Here is a 9570-nt window from a genome sequence, read left to right on the forward strand (position 1 = left end):
ACCTCACGTTGGTTGCGGCCAGCACCAACATATGTGCGTCCACCTGACCGCTGCCATCTTAAGGATTATACAGCCTCCATACCCGCCACTGATGCGAGTAAACGCTGCGTAGTACCCTTGGCACCTTTCACCAAGCTGCCTTGTGGGAACACAGCGCAGCACATGACATCTTGCCGACAACACCTTCCATTCGGTTAGAGTCTTCATTGTTTAGCCCTTTTTTAGCACGCAAGTGCGGCACCTCAGCATTTGTGGGTTGTACATCTACGCATGTTTGTTTCTGCCGATATACATCCGTAATTGGAGGCACGGCATATACCACAAGGCAGCACTAGTTTGGCAGCTTACACATCAACTCGCAATTGGGTGTACCGCTCCCGGTCGGGTGCTTCTTATTTTATTGCTGCATATATGTGGAGTTTTTAGATTGCATTACTGTGGCCAGAGGCACTGGCATTCTAGTCACACTAGCGCGGTATCTGTTTTTAGCATTTTTTGGTTTTGACAGGAGTGGCACAATTTCTGGAGATACCAGCAGCTGGGGGATTACTTCATTTATCCCCACTTACCGAGTGGATTATAGTGGTGAGCGCCAGTGATATTTGTATATCAAAATAGCCAACACATTTGCGGCTCTGCGTCACAGTTGATTGCAGAGCTGCACCACAGCAATTGAGCAAAACCAAAGAAATAAACCGGAGCTCTCATTTCTCATTTTTCCAACTAAATTTACAAAACCATTTTTTTACAGACCACATCACATTTGAAATGACTTTGGTGGGCTATATGACAGAAAATACCCCAAAGTGACACCGTTTTAAAAACTGCACCCCTCAAAACCACATTCAAGAAGTTTATTAACCCTTAAAGGGAACCTGTCACCCCGAAAATCGCGGGTGAGGTAAGCCCACCGGCATCAGGGGCTTATCTACAGCATTCTGTAATGCTGTAGATAAGCCCCCGATGTTACCTGAAAGAGAAAAAGACGTTAGATTATACTCACCCAGGGGCGGTCCCGCTGCTGGTCCGGTCGGATGGGCGTCTCTGGTCCGCTGCGGCACCTCCCATCTTCATTCCAAGACGTCCTCTTCTGATCTTCAGCCACGGCTCCGGCGCAGGCGTACTTTGTCTGCCCTGTTGAGGGCAGAGCAAAGTACTGCAGTGCGCAGGCGCCGGGCCTCTCTGACCTTTCCGGCGCCTGCGCACTGCAGTACTTTGTTCTGCCCTCAACAGGGCAGACAAAGTACGCCTGCGCCGGAGCCGTGGCTGAAGATCAGAAGAGGACGCCTTGGAATGAAGATGGGAGGCCCCGCAGCGGACCAGAGACACCCATCCGACCAGACCAGCAGCGGGACCGCCCCTGGGTGAGTATAATCTAACGTCTTTTTCTCCTCTTTCAGGTAACATCGGGGGCTTATCTACAGCATTACAGAATGCTGTAGATAAGCCCCTGATGCCGGTGGGCTTACCTCACCCGCGATTTTCGGGGTGACAGGTTCCCTTTAAGGTGCTTCATAGGAATTAACGCAATCTGGAAGTAAGAAACAAACATTTTACTTTTCTTCACAAAAATCTTAACTTAGCCCCAATTTTTTTTATATTCACAAGGGAAACAGGAGAGAATTAACCTCAAAATTTGTTGCACAATTACTTAGGAGTGCAATGATAACCCATATGGAGGAAATACACTGTTTCGGCCCCCAGCAGGGCTCGGAAAGGAAGGAGAACCATTTGACTTTTTGAACGCAAAAATGGCTGGAATCGAGAGTGGATGCCATGTCCCATTTGGAGAGCCCCTGATGTGCCTATACAGTGGAAACCCCTCACAAGTGACACCATTTTGGAAACCAGACCCCCCAAGGAATGTATCTAGATTTGTAGTGAGCATCTTGAACTCCTAGGTACTTCACAGAAGTTTATAACGTAGAGACGTGAAAATAAATAATCACATTTTTCCAACAAAAATGTTCTTTTGGCCCAAATTTTTTTTATTTTCACAAGTGTAACAGGAGAAAATAGACCCCAAAATGTTTTAGCCCCTATTAGTCCTTTATTTTTATAAGGACTAATAGGAAAAAATGGACATCAGTTTGTTGTAGCATTTCTCCTGAGTATGCCAATACCCTACATGTAATCAGAAAATACTTTTGAGGCACAGTGCAAAGATCAATAGGGAAAGAGCGCAGATTTTACTGTTATGGTTGGCGGGTGCCATGATCCACAGGAAGAGCTCCTGAGGTGCTAGGACAGTAGAGCCCCCCCCCCCCATAAGTGACCCCATTTTACAAAATAGATCTCTCAATGAATTCATGTAAGTGCAGTGATCATATTGACATGACAGGTGGGTAACAGAATTTTATACCATTGGGCAGTGAAGAAAAAGTGGCCACAAAAACATTGTTTTAGCCCTAGTTTTTACAGTTTCATAAGGGGAAATTGGTCAAAATGGCACCAAAATTTGTCACTCAATTTCTGCTGAACGTGGAAATACCCCATACGTGGCTGTGCAGCACATGTTTTATTATTTAATCTATTTGCATAGTTTTTCCTCCTCTATTTTGCAAGTTAACCCCTTGTTATTTCTTTTCTTTAATGAAGCAACTATAGATGTTGTTTTTTTTATCCTGTTATGCGCACAGATATTTGTTCTTTTAATATTGCCAACAATAATTAATAAAAGCATTTTATAATCTATTTCCTGTGTGGTACTTCTCTGGTGATCTATTGATCGGTTGTTAAGGCCATTACCCGGTATAGTGAACACCTGAGACAGCTGACACCTCCCAGTCACAGATCAGCTAGTTGAGCTGTCAATCAAAACACCAACAGTTCAGCACGCCCCTGAACCAGACTGAATGGTCATGCTGTCAATCAAAGGCCTGACAGCTTCAGCACGCCCCTGTGCCAGATTGAATGGCCGAGCTGTCAGTAACTGCTTTCCAGACAGCCGGAAGGGTGGAATCGTGATCTCAGCATAATGTAGGAATGAGACCATGTCTCCAGCATTGTATCACTTAGTTTACTTGGTGCAGCAGTTCTGATATAATCAGAGTTTTTTAGATGTAGCAGTTAACCCTGTAAAAGTTAAACCTGCCCATGTCCCTTAGCAGCTTTATGCACACATTGTATATTGACAGTGAGATGCGCTGTAGCTCCCTGCCTCGCCACCTCACTCCTTCACTGCTGTAGCGCATGTGTAAGGAGTTTATCATCATCAATGGCCAGGTTCTTGGTAGTACGCATAGTTAGAGCCTGCGCTGTAGCTCCCTGCCCGACCACCTCACTCCTGCACTGCTGTAGCGCATGTGTAAGGAGTTTATCATCATCAATGGCCAGGTTCTCGGTAGTACGCATAGTTAGAGCCTGCGCTGTAGCTCCCTGCCCGGCCACCTCACTCCTGCACTGCTATAGTGCATGTGTAAGGAGTTTATCATCATCAATGGCCAGGTTCTCGGTAGTACGCATAGTTAGAGCCTGCGCTGTAGCTCCCTGCCCGGCCACCTCACTCCTGCACTGCTATAGTGCATGTGTAAGGAGTTTATCATCATCAATGGCCAGGTTCTCGGTAGTACGCATAGTTAGAGCCTGCGCTGTAGCTCCCTGCCCGGCCACCTCACTCCTACACTGCTGTAGCGCATGTGTAAGGAGTTTATCATCATCAATGGCCAGGTTCTCGGTAGTACGCATAGTTAGAGCCTGCGCTGTAGCTCCCTGCCCGGCCACCTCACTCCTGCACTGCTATAGTGCATGTGTAAGGAGTTTATCATCATCAATGGCCAGGTTCTCGGTAGTACGCATAGTTAGAGCCTGCGCTGTAGCTCCCTGCCCCGCCACCTCACTCCTGCACTGCTATAGTGCATGTGTAAGGAGTTTATCATCATCAATGGCCAGGTTCTCGGTAGTACGCATAGTTAGAGCCTGCGCTGTAGCTCCCTGCCCGGCCACCTCACTCCTACACTGCTGTAGCGCATGTGTAAGGAGTTTATCATCATCAATGGCCAGGTTCTCGGTAGTACGCATAGTTAGAGCCTGCGCTGTAGCTCCCTGCCCGGCCACCTCACTCCTGCACTGCTATAGCGCATGTGTAAGGAGATTATCATTATCAATGGCCAGGTTCTCGGTAGCGCGCATAGTTAGAGCCTGCGCTGTAGCTCCCTGCCCCGCCACCTCACTCCTGCACTGCTATAGCGCATGTGTAAGGAGATTATCATTATCAATGGCCAGGTTCTCGATAGCCCGCATAGTTAGAGCCTGCGCTGTAGCTCCCTGCCGGCCACCTCACTCCTGCACTGCTGTAGCGCATGTGTAAGGAGTTTATCATCATCAATGGCCAGGTTCTCGGTAGTACGCATAGTTAGAGCCTGCGCTGTAGCTCCCTGCCCGGCCACCTCACTCCTGCACTGCTATAGCGCATGTGTAAGGAGTTTATCATCATCAATGGCCAGGTTCTCGGTAGCGCGCATAGTTAGAGCCTGCGCTGTAGCTCCCTGCCCCGCCACCTCACTCCTGCACTGCTATAGCGCATGTGTAAGGAGATTATCATTATCAATGGCCAGGTTCTCGATAGCCCGCATAGTTAGAGCCTGCGCTGTAGCTCCCTGCCGGCCACCTCACTCCTGCACTGCTGTAGCGCATGTGTAAGGAGTTTATCATCATCAATGGCCAGGTTCTCGGTAGTACGCATAGTTAGAGCCTGCGCTGTAGCTCCCTGCCCGGCCACCTCACTCCTGCACTGCTATAGCGCATGTGTAAGGAGTTTATCATCATCAATGGCCAGGTTCTCGGTAGCGCGCATAGTTAGAGCCTGCGCTGTAGCTCCCTGCCCCACCACCTCACTCCTGCACTGCTATAGCGCATGTGTAAGGAGATTATCATTATCAATGGCCAGGTTCTCGATAGCGCGCATAGATAGAGCCTGCGCTGTAGCTCCCTGCCCGGCCACCTCACTCCTGCACTGCTATAGCGCATGTGTAAGGAGTTTATCATCATCAATGGCCAGGTTCTCGATAGCGCGCATAGATAGAGCCTGCGCTGTAGCTCCCTGCCCCACCACCTCACTCCTGCACTGCTATAGCGCATGTGTAAGGAGATTATCATTATCAATGGCCAGGTTCTCGATAGCGCGCATAGATAGAGCCTGCGCTGTAGCTCCCTGCCCCGCCACCTTACTCCTGCACTGCTATAGCGCATGTATAAGGAGTTTATCATCATCAATGGCCAGGATCTCGATAGCCCGCATAGTTAGAGCCTGCGCTGTAGCTCCCTGCCCCGCCACCTCACTCCTGCACTGCTGTAGCGCATGTGTAAGGAGATTATCATTATCAATGGCCAGGTTCTCGATAGCCCGCATAGTTAGAGCCTGCGCTGTAGCTCCCTGCCCCGCCAACTCACTCCTGCACTGCTATAGTGCATGTGTAAGGAGTTTATCATCATCAATGGCCAGGTTCTCGATAGCCCGCATAGTTAGAGCCTGCGCTGTAGCTCCCTGCCCCGCCACCTCACTCCTGCACTGCTGTAGCGCATGTGTAAGGAGTTTATCATCATCAATGGCCAGGTTCTCGGTAGCGCGCATAGTTAGAGCCTGCGCTGTAGCTCCCTGCCCCGCCACCTCACTCCTGCACTGCTATAGCGCATGTGTAAGGAGTTTATCATCATCAATGGCCAGGTTCTCGGTAGCGCGCATAGTTAGAGCCTGCGCTGTAGCTCCCTGCCCCGCCACCTCACTCCTGCACTGCTATAGCGCATGTGTAAGGAGATTATCATTATCAATGGCCAGGTTCTCGATAGCCCGCATAGTTAGAGCCTGCGCTGTAGCTCCCTGCCGGCCACCTCACTCCTGCACTGCTGTAGCGCATGTGTAAGGAGTTTATCATCATCAATGGCCAGGTTCTCGGTAGTACGCATAGTTAGAGCCTGCGCTGTAGCTCCCTGCCCCTCCACCTCACTCCTGCACTGCTATAGCGCATGTGTAAGGAGTTTATCATCATCAATGGCCAGGTTCTCGGTAGTACGCATAGTTAGAGCCTGCGCTGTAGCTCCCTGCCCGGCCACCTCACTCCTGCACTGCTATAGTGCATGTGTAAGGAGTTTATCATCATCAATGGCCAGGTTCTCGGTAGCGCGCATAGTTAGAGCCTGCGCTGTAGCTCCCTGCCCCGCCACCTCACTCCTGCACTGCTGTAGCGCATGTGTAAGGAGATTATCATTATCAATGGCCAGGTTCTCGATAGCCCGCATAGTTAGAGCCTGCGCTGTAGCTCCCTGCCCGGCCACCTCACTCCTGCACTGCTATAGCGCATGTGTAAGGAGTTTATCATCATCAATGGCCAGGTTCTCGGTAGTACGCATAGTTAGAGCCTGCGCTGTAGCTCCCTGCCCGGCCACCTCACTCCTGCACTGCTATAGCGCATGTGTAAGGAGTTTATCATCATCAATGGCCAGGTTCTCGGTAGCGCGCATAGTTAGAGCCTGCGCTGTAGCTCCCTGCCCCACCACCTCACTCCTGCACTGCTATAGCGCATGTGTAAGGAGATTATCATTATCAATGGCCAGGTTCTCGATAGCGCGCATAGATAGAGCCTGCGCTGTAGCTCCCTGCCCCGCCACCTCACTCCTGCACTGCTGTAGCGCATGTGTAAGGAGATTATCATTATCAATGACCAGGTTCTCGATAGCGCGCATAGATAGAGCCTGCGCTGTAGCTCCCTGCCCCTCCACCTTACTCCTGCACTGCTATAGCGCATGTGTAAGGAGTTTATCATCATCAATGGCCAGGTTCTCGATAGCCCGCATAGTTAGAGCCTGCGCTGTAGCTCCCTGCCCGACCACCTCACTCCTGCACTGCTGTAGCGCATGTGTAAGGAGTTTATCATCATCAATGGCCAGGTTCTTGGTAGTACGCATAGTTAGAGCCTGCGCTGTAGCTCCCTGCCCCGCCACCTCACTCCTGCACTGCTATAGCGCATGTGTAAGGAGTTTATCATCATCAATGGCCAGGTTCTCGGTAGTACGCATAGTTAGAGCCTGCGCTGTAGCTCCCTGCCCGGCCACCTCACTCCTGCACTGCTATAGCGCATGTGTAAGGAGTTTATCATCATCAATGGCCAGGTTCTCGGTAGTACGCATAGTTAGAGCCTGCGCTGTAGCTCCCTGCCCCTCCACCTCACTCCTGCACTGCTATAGCGCATGTGTAAGGAGTTTATCATCATCAATGGCCAGGTTCTCGGTAGTACGCATAGTTAGAGCCTGCGCTGTAGCTCCCTGCCCGGCCACCTCACTCCTGCACTGCTATAGTGCATGTGTAAGGAGTTTATCATCATCAATGGCCAGGTTCTCGGTAGCGCGCATAGTTAGAGCCTGCGCTGTAGCTCCCTGCCCCGCCACCTCACTCCTGCACTGCTGTAGCGCATGTGTAAGGAGATTATCATTATCAATGGCCAGGTTCTCGATAGCCCGCATAGTTAGAGCCTGCGCTGTAGCTCCCTGCCCGGCCACCTCACTCCTGCACTGCTATAGCGCATGTGTAAGGAGTTTATCATCATCAATGGCCAGGTTCTCGGTAGTACGCATAGTTAGAGCCTGCGCTGTAGCTCCCTGCCCGGCCACCTCACTCCTGCACTGCTATAGCGCATGTGTAAGGAGTTTATCATCATCAATGGCCAGGTTCTCGGTAGCGCGCATAGTTAGAGCCTGCGCTGTAGCTCCCTGCCCCACCACCTCACTCCTGCACTGCTATAGCGCATGTGTAAGGAGATTATCATTATCAATGGCCAGGTTCTCGATAGCGCGCATAGATAGAGCCTGCGCTGTAGCTCCCTGCCCCGCCACCTCACTCCTGCACTGCTGTAGCGCATGTGTAAGGAGATTATCATTATCAATGACCAGGTTCTCGATAGCGCGCATAGATAGAGCCTGCGCTGTAGCTCCCTGCCCCTCCACCTTACTCCTGCACTGCTATAGCGCATGTGTAAGGAGTTTATCATCATCAATGGCCAGGTTCTCGATAGCCCGCATAGTTAGAGCCTGCGCTGTAGCTCCCTGCCCGACCACCTCACTCCTGCACTGCTGTAGCGCATGTGTAAGGAGTTTATCATCATCAATGGCCAGGTTCTTGGTAGTACGCATAGTTAGAGCCTGCGCTGTAGCTCCCTGCCCCGCCACCTCACTCCTGCACTGCTATAGCGCATGTGTAAGGAGTTTATCATCATCAATGGCCAGGTTCTCGGTAGTACGCATAGTTAGAGCCTGCGCTGTAGCTCCCTGCCCGGCCACCTCACTCCTGCACTGCTATAGCGCATGTGTAAGGAGTTTATCATCATCAATGGCCAGGTTCTCGGTAGCGCGCATAGTTAGAGCCTGCGCTGTAGCTCCCTGCCCCACCACCTCACTCCTGCACTGCTATAGCGCATGTGTAAGGAGATTATCATTTTCAATGGCCAGGTTCTCGATAGCGCGCATAGATAGAGCCTGCGCTGTAGCTCCCTGCCCCGCCACCTCACTCCTGCACTGCTGTAGCGCATGTGTAAGGAGATTATCATTATCAATGGCCAGGTTCTCGATAGCGCGCATAGATAGAGCCTGCGCTGTAGCTCCCTGCCCCGCCACCTTACTCCTGCACTGCTATAGCGCATGTGTAAGGAGTTTATCATCATCAATGGCCAGGTTCTCGATAGCCCGCATAGTTAGAGCCTGCGCTGTAGCTCCCTGCCCGACCACCTCACTCCTGCACTGCTGTAGCGCATGTGTAAGGAGTTTATCATCATCAATGGCCAGGTTCTTGGTAGTACGCATAGTTAGAGCCTGCGCTGTAGCTCCCTGCCCCGCCACCTCACTCCTGCACTGCTATAGCGCATGTGTAAGGAGTTTATCATCATCAATGGCCAGGTTCTCGGTGGTACGCATAGTTAGAGCCTGCGCTGTAGCTCCCTGCCCGGCCACCTCACTCCTGCACTGCTATAGCGCATGTGTAAGGAGTTTATCATCATCAATGGCCAGGTTCTCGATAGCGCGCATAGATAGAGCCTGCGCTGTAGCTCCCTGCCCGGCCACCTCACTCCTGCACTGCTATAGCGCATGTGTAAGGAGTTTATCATCATCAATGGCCAGGTTCTCGATAGCCCGCATAGTTAGAGCCTGCGCTGTAGCTCCCTGCCCCGCCACCTCACTCCTGCACTGCACATTATCAATGGCCGAGTTCTATGCGCACTGACTGCATGGAAGCTCTCCTCATATAAAGCTTCCAGACAGCATGGCTATGTAGTCAGTACACATAGAACCCAGCTGGTGATTATGATGAATACCTAACTGCGCAAGCATGGCCAGCAACGCAATAGTGGCTGTTTCCATGGATACCTGAGTGACTATGATACCCTGCACATCGGGTAAGCAATATAACAAAAAAAACATATACAGAATATCTAATTGGAGGTAATTACTAATATTGCTAATATTATACCTAGTACATACTGAGATCTTTGAAATGGGAATACCCCTTTAACCCCTTTACCCCCAAGGGTGGTTTGCACGTTAATGACCGGGCCAATTTTTACAATTCTGACCACTGTCCCTTTA

The sequence above is a fragment of the Ranitomeya imitator genome, chromosome 4 (genome assembly GCF_032444005.1).
Source record: "Ranitomeya imitator isolate aRanImi1 chromosome 4, aRanImi1.pri, whole genome shotgun sequence".
Taxonomy (NCBI): domain Eukaryota; kingdom Metazoa; phylum Chordata; class Amphibia; order Anura; family Dendrobatidae; genus Ranitomeya; species Ranitomeya imitator.